This window comes from Aythya fuligula, chromosome 10 (genome assembly GCF_009819795.1).
Source record: "Aythya fuligula isolate bAytFul2 chromosome 10, bAytFul2.pri, whole genome shotgun sequence".
In the NCBI taxonomy this organism is placed as follows: Eukaryota; Metazoa; Chordata; class Aves; order Anseriformes; family Anatidae; genus Aythya; species Aythya fuligula.
Window position 1 is genome coordinate 118,074 of NC_045568.1, and position 12,377 is coordinate 130,450.

Consider the following 12,377-nt stretch of genomic DNA (forward strand, 5'->3'; position numbering starts at 1 on the left):
CATGCTCAGCTTTAAAGTTCGCTCTGACTTGAAATATAGTCTTCATAGTCTTCAGAAAATCAACTTAATTTTCTCAGAACAAAAGGAAAAAATCATTTTTTTCTCCAGTGCCTTGAATTTAGTTCCAGTTCCGAATTTTGATGCCATTAAAGAAAGTGGAATAAGTCTGATTCATTCAGCAGCAGCAGGAGCACATCCTCAGTGCCTTGAGTTTCTTCTCAAATCTGGGTTTGATGCCAATTTTATGTTGGATCAATGAATTCGCAAAGGCTACGATGACCGCTGGAAATCAGCATTATACTTAGCTGTTTCAAATGGGGATATCTGTTCAACACAACTGCTACTGAATGCTGGAGCCTTGCCAAACCAAGATCCCATCAATTGACTGCAAATAGCCTTGAGAATGGGCAACTATGAGTTAATAAATCTACCGTTCCGCTGTGGGGCTAATGTCAATTACTTCTGCAGAGAGAATACAACACATTTTCCATCAGCTCTACAGTATGCTCTGAAAGACGAAGTCATGTTGAGAATGCTGATAAACTATGGTTATGATGTGCACAGCTGCTTTGATTGCCCTCGAGGAAATGCTTCCCATTCGCAGTATGTGACTGATGGATGGACTTCTACTGCTATCAAAGATACAATGATAAGTGTATCAGGTGGCTTCATATGTTGGTGTTTTACTGCCAGTATCCTTCATACAACTAAGTGAAGATATACTGATGAATGTGAGCTGTCTGAAAAGGAAATGTTTTGAACTGTAAAGCAGTCTACACATAAAGGTAAAAACAGACAAAGTTTTAAAATTAGACAGATGTTGCCTGAGGCCTTGTTTATGACAGCAAACTATCATGAACAATATTTTAGAACTGTGAAAATACAACTAATGATGTGCTAATTATACGTACCGAATTTCCTCTCCGTTGAGGGATTTTTGAAACATATGGCACCCGAACAGGCTGAGACCCAGAGACACTGAGAGACCTGAGAGATGCTGAGAGACCTGAGAGATGCTGAGAGACTCCAAGCACAGACCCGGACAGAGGTATCGTGGTGAGACACGGAGACAGAGATATCACGGTGAGACGCGGAGACAGAGAATCGCAGTGGGACGCGGAAGAGTGAAGTATCGCGGTGAGACGCGGGACATCCGGAGTCGAGTTGCTACGGCAGATCGGAGGCGTAAGTGGAAACGGCAGACAACGGACACCGTGTGGTGGGTTGGCACATAGCAGAGGAGTGGAGATCACAACCCTGCAGTTCGTCTGATGTAACCACGGAGGAGGAAGCGGCTCTCCAGCTTCTCTCTAGTATTCTTTCTAAGACAGGTGTATCTTGCAATGTTAAAAAGATCAAATCCTTGGTGCACTGGGCTCAGAAGGAGGGTTTCTGAAGGGAATCCCTCTAATGTTAAGCGCAGCTGAGTGGCGGCACGTAACAGATCGCTTATGGGATAAAGCCATTTCAAGTGGACAGCTAGATAAAGACCTAAGTGGGACGTGGCACACAGTGATTAATGTGCTGTGCAGTATGAAAATCGAACGGCAGCTGTCTATGGCGGTGGTGCAAGCTTTGAGCTTTGTCAGTACTGTCTGGGACTCACAGAACACTGAGTACAAAACCTGAGACCTCAGGAACGCAGCTGACACGATCTTTTTCGTCAGTTCCTGCACCCACCCTGGTTCGGGGTATGACCTCTCCAATAAAGCAATCAGCAGCAGAAATAACTAAGGGACTATTGGAGCAGAGTGCTGATGGGGAATGGGGGCTGCCCTCCCCACCCCCTGCGCCAGAAAATCTTGATAAAGCTGTGCTGCCAGCATCTGTGCCACTGCCAGGCAGCAATAAATCCACTTGGGATTCTTCACCAATGAGAGGTGCAGCAGCAGCTTGCGAAAATAGACCTTCACTGGAAGAGTTGTTCCAAGAACTGCTAGTGAAATTGGAGAACTTAAAAATTACAGATTTGGAGTAGCCTCCTTTCTTGTCTGCTCCACCAGAGCTGACTCCCTCATTGTCCATCACTACACCACCATCAGCACCAAGGAGGGACAGGTGCTCCAATGTCATACATGATGCCATCATAGAAGGGCATTGGCATGCTACATCTTTGGCCTGCCCTATTATTATTGACCCTGTGCAATGCACCGCGTGGTGGTGGCAGCCTCATGATTGCAAGCCTTTACAACAACCTCGAAAAATGGTTATGGACTACAGTTTACAATCCCAGGCAGCTCGACAGATAATTCAATGGATTTTCCAGGCAGAACTAATGTGTCCACTTGACTGTCGAAACTTGGCGCACTTATTGTTAACTCCTTCCCAATTGTTATTATTTGAAAGGGAATGGTTGCAGTTAGCACAGGGGGAAGCGGGTCAACTGTGTAAACCAGGGGAACCTCTGTATGGGATTACTGCAGAGATGTTAATGGGGACGGGTCCTTATCTCAGTACCCAGATTCAGTTGCAGTTCCCTGCGATTATTCACCAAACAGCTGCACAGTTCACACTGAGGGCTCTTCTTAGTCTCCCAGGGGAAAAGAAAGCACCTCCATTCGCATCTGTAGAACAGGCCCCTGGGGAACCATATGCTAAATTTATCGATCAGTTGTGGGCAGCAATTCCTGATCATCCTGATCTAACAGCGGAGTCTAAAAGCAGTGTGTTTAAAATGCTTGCATTTGATAATGCAGACCCAAAAACTCAAAACATCTTAGTTACATTGCCGAGTACTGCACTGGTAGAGGACATGTTGGTACAGAGAGCTGATCAATCCAGGCAACTAGATGTGTTGGCACAGAACTGTCAGAGATTAGCTCTTACAGTACCCCCCATTAACAAACAAGCCCTGGCAAAGCTCTATGAATGGCTAGTGCTTCCGCAGGGGATGAGGAATTCCCATACATTATGTCAATTATATGTGGCCTGGGCATTACAGCCAATTCGGACAGCATGGTGTGACGTAACTACTTACCATTATATGGGTAACATTTGGTTTGGTAGGCCAGAATGCTTACAGGATTCAGATTTAAAGTTTATTCAGGATAGTTTGGAAGCAAAAGGGTTGAAGATAGCCCCAGAGAAGGTTCAGCAGAACCAGCCGTGTCTATACTTGGGATGGAAAATATCAGATTCTACTATTCATCCACAGAACGGTGATATAACTACAGTGTTACATAATTTGACAGATGTACAAATGTTCCTGGATAATATGCAGTGGGGTTGCCACATTGTACGGATTACTAATAATGACTTAGCTATATTATTACCTTTATTGCGGGGCATGAGTGCAGGGCCGCAGATTGCACTAACAAATGACCAACGGCAGGCTCTTTCACAAATAGCTTCTAAGGTTGCAGCTGGCACTGCTTGCAGACATATAGCAGAAGTTGCACTCTCCTTCCTAATTAGCAATCATGTGTCTCATCCATTTGTGGTGCTTGGTCAGTGGCAAAAAGAGAAGGGGGAGAGTAAGGGATGACAAAGACAGAAACGGTATCAGGAGGATGCCACTGACACTAACAGCATGGGTAATAGGAATAGCATAAATGAAACAGGTGATGGCAAGGGTGGAATGATAGGGCAGCCTTTTTGAGTTCTGGAATGGATTTTCCTATCAATTCAGCCAAAAACGAGTGTTCAAACACAGGCAGAAGCTATTGCAGAGTTAGTACGTAAGGGTTGCTCTCAAAGTACTGAGATCAGCGGGCAGGAACCAGGAGATATTAGTCTACCAATGACTCAGGATCATTTGGAATGGTGTTTACAGCAATCCATACCACTACAAGAAGCTGTGTTAGATTACCCGGGATTGGTACATTCCCAAACTCCAAAAGGGCCTCTCTGGCAAGTTATAAGATCATATAAATGGCAGGTAGTACCACAGCTTTCGTCCTGACCAGTGGTGGGTCGCACTGTATACACTGATGCAGGTGCGGCAAGTAGGAAAGCTGCGCGTGTGTGGTACGAGAACGGAAGTTGGGAGAAATACATAATTCTGGAGGAGACAAGGGATTCATTACAAACATTGGCATTGTCTGCAGTTGTTTGGGCTTGTCAATGCTGGATGCATAAGCCGATTAATATCGTCTCAGGCTCTCTGTATGTTTTCAGCGTGGTAAAACGAACAGATATGATGTGCCTTGATATGGCACACTAAGAGGGACAGATTATTTCTGCAGCTGCGAGATGCCATTCAGGGGAGAACTGCACCTTGCTGTGGTATCCATATACGTAGTCATCAGTTCTCAATTGGGTTAGCAGAAGGTAATTCACAAGCAGACAAATTCGTGAGTATAGTCATAAAGAGGCCTGAGAGTGATTTTGCACATGCACGAGTGTCGCATGAAATGTTCCATCAGAATGCAAAGGGTCTTTGGAGAATGCTTGGATTTACTTGGACAGAGGTGAAAGGAATAGTAAGAGTGTGCCCTTCCTGTAGTCATTATGGACCAGGGTTAGGTTTGGGTATTAATCCACGGGGTGTTAAGGCACTTGAGGTATGGCAAATGGATGTAACACGTGCCAGAATTTGGTACTAAAAGATATGTGCATGTGAGTATTGATACTTTTTCAAGATTCATATGGGCAATGGCACAGGGGGGAGAAAAAGCACACCTTGTGTGTAGACATCTGATGGTGTGTGTTGCCATTATGAGAGTGCCACAGCAGATCAAGATGGACAATGGTCCAGCGTATGTTAGCAAAAGTGTTAGAAAATTTATGAAAATGTGGGGAGTAAAGCATATCACAGGTATTCCATATTCTCCCACGGGCCAAGCAATGGTTGAACGATCACATCAGGTTTTATAGGAACAATTAGCGAAATTAAAAGAAATCAAGGACATCGATGAGCAATTGTCCAAGGCATTGTTTGTCTTGAATCACTTATGTTTGACTAGTGACCGAGAAGACCCTCCTGCGAGTATTCATTTTCAAACAATAAATATAGCAGCACCAAATGTTTTACTACAAATAAGAATGAATTACCGAGATCCTGCTACAGGAACTTGGAAAGGGCCGTATGGGTACAGAAATACAAATAACACCTGTGATTACAGTGACACTGCTAGGCAGGGTTTAGGGGCTTATGGCATGGAGACAAGGGGTTACAAGTATAGCGTTTGGAACAATCGTACAGCTATGGCCTTACTTCCTGATGTTTTTCTGATTTGCGGGCATAGGGCCTGGCAAGGCATTCTTGCAAATGCTATTAGTGGTCCATGTTACTTAGATAAACTTACTGTATTTTCTCCTAGCTTGTCGCAGTTGCGTGAGATCACCAGACATAAACGGGCATTGCTCACATCGGATTGCAATGATAATGTTGAATTGCTTGGTGTTGCAGCTGGAGCAGCATTTGCGATTTTAGTGCCACGAGTGGCATCTGCGGCCGCACTTAACAACTTAGAAAAATTGGTATACTGGGCCAAGAAGCAAGCCCATGCCACAACAGAGATACTTGAGATGTTACCAGATCAAAATAGTCTGCGACATGCGCTCTTACAGGATTGAGCTGCTATTGACTTCTTGCTTTTGGCTCAAGGGCATGGGTGTGAGGACTTTGAGGGAATGTGCTGTTTGAACCTTTCTGATCATAATGAGTCAATTCACAAATCCATTACTTTCCTGAAAGAGCACATGAGAAAGATTCAATATGATATCAATCCTTTCAATCAATGGCTTACTGATTTGTTTGAAACAATGCATAGATGGTTACTGGGATTAATCAAAGAGGGATTAAGGATTCTGTTTGTTGTGGTGTTAATCATCATTGTGTGTTGTATTGTAATAAATGTGGTTCAAAGGTTACTTGCAAAACTGTTACATCGGGCTTGGTTTGCTCAAAAAGAAAAAGGGGGTTGTTGAGAGATTTTTGAAACAGCAAGGAGGCCATGACTTGCTGCAGCTGAGCAAACCAAGCTACCAGGACGAGTATGAGAAGTTCCCATGACAGTGTTCCCACATAGCCCAATTGTGGAATTTAGAAAAATATTGCTGCCAGCAGCTGGCTTCGAGGATGGGATCTACATAACTGCTAATCACAAAGGGGTTGTTTTCTTGCAGTTGTTTGTCTGAGTGCTTTTGACCAATAATCTTCTGTGAGACACTATCTGCCCCTGTTAAGTTTGCTATAAAAGTCAGGCTATTCAGGTAATAAAGAGAGAGCATGATCTGACCATATGAGTGTCTGTTGTGTTTTTGGCCGTTCTTCCTGCAACACAGGGCAGTCTTGTCCACACTGTGAAAGCAGGGAGTTGAAGGCTGGCTCACTGGGTTGTCTGTTATCACGTCACTAATAGTGGAAGCCTGTTGTAGGAATCCCCTTAATCTGGCATGATAAACACTGAGCAAAAATTAACAAACCTGGATTGACCAAAACAGGTTCCTAGAGACAGCCATCAGAGTTTTACTGTATTGCAGTTTGTGAAGTCCATTTGGACATAATAAACCTTTCTTTAACTTGATGATCATAAAATCATAGAGTATCCTGAGTTGGAAGGCACCCACAAGGATCATCAAATCCAACTCCTGGGTCCCTAAAAGCACTACCCAAAAAATCAGACCATGTGTCTGATAGCACTGTCCAAACGCATCTTGAACTCCAGCAGGCTCGGGGCCATGCCCTGGGGAGCCCGTTCCAGTGCCTGACCACCCTTTTCCTGCTACCCAGCCAAAACCAGCCCTGTCACACCTCTGACTCTTTCCTCAGGTCCTATTGCTGGTCTCCAGTGAGAAGAGATCAGTGCTTGCACCTCTGCTCTCAAGATGAGGGCGTGCAGCATATACCAGGCTGGCAGGTTCCCTCTTCAGCATGCTGAGACATAGGTCTCCTCCAGCACCAGCACTGTCCATAAGTTTAAATTCCCAGCTGAGGGTTTGGAATTGCTCTTAGGGAAGGGTAGCACTATTGTTTAAGCACTTAGTTACCAAATATGCAGCTGTATAAGTTCATTTTTGGATCTACTACAGAATAAGACTCTCACATTTTCAAATTGTACTAGTAAGGCTTAATACAAGCTGTGGCAACCTCTAAAGCTCCTCTAACAGACTGAACACTTGCTCTTCCTAGAGTTCTGCTGAAGTTAAATAATTGTTCTTGTCCTGCAGAGGGGGAAGTCATTTACAGGAGTATCAAATGTATTCATATTAAACATTGTTTCCATCAGTTCTGCGAAGTGATAACCTTGTCATGGCTGAAGCATCTTTCTGGGAAAGTGGTGAGAGTAATGTTAGATCATATCGATCACACTAACATCTGCTGGAAGCTATAAAGCAGGAACTCTGGGCAGACATCAATTCAATTTTAAGTATGTATCTGATATTTAGATGTGAAATGACACACAAGTTGTTCTGGGATGGGGACCTTTGTTGGTGGTGTTATTTTTATCTATTCTTGACCCTTGTTAGGCCAAAAGTTATGTTTTGACAATAAGGTATGTCTGCAACAAAACTCAGCCTGTGTAGCATTTAAATTAAGTCTCTTTCAGAAGTCTTGACAGACCACACAGTTTACGTGGAGTACTGGGGAACTTCATATCACTTTCTTAGTGATATGGTTTAGTGGATGACTGGTTAGTGTTAGGTCAGAGGTTGGACTAGATGATCTTGGAGGTCTCTTCCAACCTAGATGATTCTGTGGTTCTGTGATTCAATTACAAGGTAGACAACACCCCTCTTTAAGGGGCGAAAAGCTCTTCCCCCATCTCAAGGTGATGGAATAACTAATAAATTACCATCTTTAACTGCGTGATTGGAATTCCAGTCTAGATTAACTCCATGTCCTTTTCATTTGTACACAGATTAAAAAGCAGTAAATCAAAATTCTACTTTTAGTAGCTTCTTCAGGTTAGCAGAGAATATTGACCAACTATTTAACGTTAAAGTACGTTTGCTCAACTTAGACTACTTACACTGCATTAACATTCATTTAGCTAACATAACAGAAGTACAGTCTGTTGCTTTAGCTGACAATGCTTGTAAATATAACTGAGAGAGGCATGGGCTGAGGTAAAAATGCTAGATTGTGACAGGTCCAGTCACCCAGGGACAGTCACACTGATTTTATCCATCAATTCACAGAAAGAACACGTGGCAAAATCTGGAGCAAAGTTTTTGAAAAGTGTAGGCAAACAATTGCACAGAAATGAATAAATAACTTATCAATCTCACCTTCTTATTTCTAGCAAATCCTTGCTCTCTAAAGCACCTTTGTCATCTGAAGATATGGGAATGCATGGGTTGGTTGTGTCTCCGTTGTCCTGTCTTCATAACCTTCCTTCTACTGCCAAACTGCCTGAAAGACTATATACTATACATGTATAAGGAATATGATCTTTATGGACAGAAAAACTTCCTAGGAACCTCCAACCTCAACTGCACTTAATTATTAGCTCTATAATTTGGAGGGAATGTTGAAGTGGGTAAGACTACCTTATGCATCTCTTTTCTTCTTTGGGGATTTTTATCTCATATGTATATTAAGGAATATGAAGTTTCAGCATTCCCCTCTTACCTCTGAAGAAAATGGGGACAACCTCAAACTGTAAGTATTGGTGATCCCATTCTATATGAATATGGTGGAATATAGAATATCTGAAAGCCATATTGCTTTAAATGCTTAGTGTGAAAATTTAAAGAACTGTTAAAATCACAGGTAGAGCTGTAAACCTTGCGTTACTGCTAGGTTAAAGGCTGTCATAACATGTAACGCTACCTCCAACTGCAAGGTTAAACTCAGGGTTTGGTTGAAGGCCATGAAGTTAACTAAAACCAGGAAGGATTTTTTTTTTTATATATCTTGTACCTTCCCTTCCCTTGCCATGAAGTAGAGGTTTTATTTATGAAGATCTACAGCAAAGTTCTAGAAAGCAGCATAAGTAGATTTTTTTCACCCAGTTAGATGATCCCACTTCCTAAGCTTGAAGCTGGGATTAACAGCTACAGCTGCCTGCTTATTATTGCAGCTAGTGTGAAACACCAGTGATTCAACAAAGCAACAGTACTTCTGAAACAGGTTAGTTCTACATCTCAGACTCAGGTATTGACGTGTCTCATCCACTATGTATTGGATTGCTCTCTTTAGAACTAGCTTCCTTTCACAGTGCTGTCCCAAGACATGCTTGCATTTTTTTGGAGCTACTCTTGAAGCAGTTGCAGCTTAAGCTTATGAAACATTTGCCTGAGACCAATCATCACTGTTGTCTTAAGGAAGTCTTACATGACACACACAGACCCACAGCATGCTTATTCTGTACTGATACTAGTCTGTGTAATTAAAAAAAAAAAAGATCAACACATGTGGTATTAATAGTATTTATTTATTCCTTCATTATCAGGTAAGCATAGATTTTCTCGTTGTACATGCATCTGTATTCACTTAAAGTTACATAATTCAAAAGTCTGCTTTTCTCCAGAAAAATCTAGAAATCTTATAAAATACAAATTTAACCATAATGTAGTTATGACCCCTTGCTTTTTACACTGTGTCTGTCATGTAATTAAGAAAACTAATGAAGACAGTGAAAATATGTAAGTACCCATGTTAATAGTTGTGCTGGTATAGCTTCTTGGTATAGCTTCTGTACACATGAATTCTGATCATTACCATAACGACAGCTCTGTATAACGTGCTACACATCGTCAGGTAACTAGAGCAACATGTGCACTAAAACAGCCAGCTAAGAGAGTAAGGATTTTCTTCTAATGTTCAGTCTTTGATTGTTGCAGAAGTTATCAGCATTCTCAAGTACAGCAACTTCCTCTGAGTATATCTGGCTAATATGATTAAACTTAAGGGAATTGAGATATCATTTGAGATAACAGAGGGATTCAACTGCACGTTAAAACTTCGTTCAGTGGGAGGGAATGCATCCTGTCACCAATAATGGTGCTTCCTCAAAATCAGTATTATGAAATAAGCAGGCAGCTTTCGCATCAGTACAAATTCCCCCCTGGAAGTTACTATACATACTTAAGCTTTTATTTAACCTACAAAATGCTGACTGAAGCTCTGGCATAATACATAATTTACTATTCATGCTTCCAAGATTAAGACAACAATCAAAGCTGAATTAAGTATACTAGTGGAGGTTTTAATACAGCTATTCAGGGAAAAAGCGTGTAAGTCTCAAATGTTGCAAAAATCACATTTCACTAGAACAGGACCCATCCAGAATGTCATTGTAAGAATTTGACCACTCCACTGTATTATAAAAATGACCTGAAATATTGTACAAAATTGTTGGCTTGCAACATGGACTTCATTAGGGATACAAGTGCATTCATAATGACACAACAACTTACTCATGTCATAATAACTTAGATACCACTGTGGCAGGACAGAAAAAAAAAAAAACACAACTTACTGCCTGGGTGAAAAAAAAAAAAAAAGCCTCGGAGACTGATAGACTTGCAAGAAGTTTTCTAAAATAGAGCAAAGGAAATAATATAAAATATCAGCTCTTGTTCTTAGACTAGATGTTATCTCAATTAAACTCAGTAATCAGAGGAAGATTTTCATTCTCTGTGAATTCTGAAATAATAAGAGACTATATAACAAAACTTTCTCCAGTGGCTTCTCCTACATTCTGTGCAACTGTAATTCATCAGAATTCACCTTGAAGATATGCACAGTCAGTTTTGTTTCTGTATATCAATGTACACCAATTACATCTTTATAAATGGTTTTGCAGTGTTAGGTTTTTTAGCTGTGGGTTCACATCCATATGAAGATGAAATTTGACTGGATTGTAGAAGGGAAATATTTCTGAACTCTTAAACATTACTTGACTGTTAGTATCTTAAGTTGTCTTGATATAGTTTAAAACCTAAAAAGATTAAGGAAATAACAGACTGTCAAATCCACGTTAGTTTATACAACACACTTGTTACCAGTTCTGTGTGGCTAAGTTGCATATGACTGTTAACTTGTCCTCTGGTTTAGACTTCAAGAAATATATTCCTGGCCATAAAAGGAGTGGTAGGTATTATCTGTAATGCAATAAAATGCATTTCCATAGTTTGCCCATGCTTCTTTTATGTTTTGATATTCATGACGTTATATACATAAAGAACTTATGTAGCTTGAAACAACTGACAGCAAGACCTGCATGGTCTACATAGTGTAATAAACTTAATATCCCTTACCCAATGGAAAAAAAGTCAGTAACTGTTAGGCTGGAATTAGCAACGTAACTTAGTCCTAAAAAAACACTGCTGACCTATGCAACATCCTTTTAAGACTGTGTACTTGAAAAAATAGTTTCTGAAATAATACAAGGTTCACATGAAGCAAACTACAGCTTCGGCTGAAAGTGCCTGGAAGATCAGTCCCTAATTAAAAAGTAACAGGAAATATTAATCAGGAGAAATAAATTATGGGAACAGAAACCAATAGGTAATTTAATTACAATAATAGGTTTTGAAATTCTACCCCAGTAGCTTCCAGGAGAACTTGAGGTGTTTATGTTAAAATTGTACTCTCAAAGTAAGTATTAAGCATTTCATATTTTTAATTAACAAAAATATTTTTCAATAAATTAGTTCTGTTCTACTTTCATGTCCTGATGTTTCCTGACTTGCCATTTGCTCCTGCAGTTTGTGTCACTCTCCTGGATGCATTTCTATCTTTTTACTCATTTTATACCAGCAAAAGTCTTCTGAACAAGCAAAAAACCTTGATTTCATTCATGTTATATCTCATCGTTTTTGTTAAGCACTGTTCCCCTCATTAATTTTCAGTGGTTACGAGAGAAGAATCATCCACTGCAAGTGAAACGCAATTCACTCCTAAACTGTTTTAGAAAACTAGATTTAGTCGCAATAGATGGGAAAGCCTGAGCTAAAACTGAAGTAATTCCAATCATAAATAGTTAAATCTGACAAATTCCTTAACAGTTATTTCATGTCCCATCTTCCTCCTCATAGTTACATACTTAAGTCTAAAACATTAATGGTAGGAGTCAAGAAAAAATATATTAATTCTATGTCAGCAGTGCTTTCTGGTGAGCTTGCTAATCTATTATCTGTCTTCCCAGTGGAGCGGTGGCTATTGCAGCTAATCTTACTCTGACAGTTTGGTGACTAGATTCTAGGAACTGGATACCACTAACCACACTCTTCCTGAGGTGTTTCATACTTACTTCATCTTCAGCATGTACTTAAGGAAGACGCAATAACCTTGAGCTGTGCTGGCATGATACATGTATTTGATTGATAGAAAGCAGAAATAGTGAAAAAAAAAAAAAAAAAAAAAAAAGACCATAAGAGAAAGAAACACAAACTAGATCAATTTCCAGAAATAGTTGCATGGCAGCCAGTTTATCTGTAAGCCTGTATTTAGGCACAAAAAGGAGAAAAAAGAAAAGATGCAT

General features: G+C 40.6%; 1 protein-coding gene and 1 pseudogene across 7 annotated transcripts in view; one reads left to right on the forward strand and one right to left on the reverse strand.

Moving 5' to 3' along the window:
• Nucleotides 1-1,106, reverse strand: part of OVCH2 (ovochymase 2) — a 60,274-nt gene extending 59,168 nt beyond the window's left edge. For all 7 annotated transcript variants that reach the window (XM_032194076.1, XM_032194077.1, XM_032194070.1 and 4 more), the window contains exon 1: nt 912-1,106. The gene's annotated coding sequence lies outside the window, so the exon portion shown is untranslated. The remainder of the gene's footprint in view (nt 1-911) is intronic.
• LOC116493077 lies at nt 2-8,389 on the forward strand (annotated as a pseudogene).
• The last annotated feature ends 3,988 nt before the right edge of the window (nt 8,390-12,377 follow it).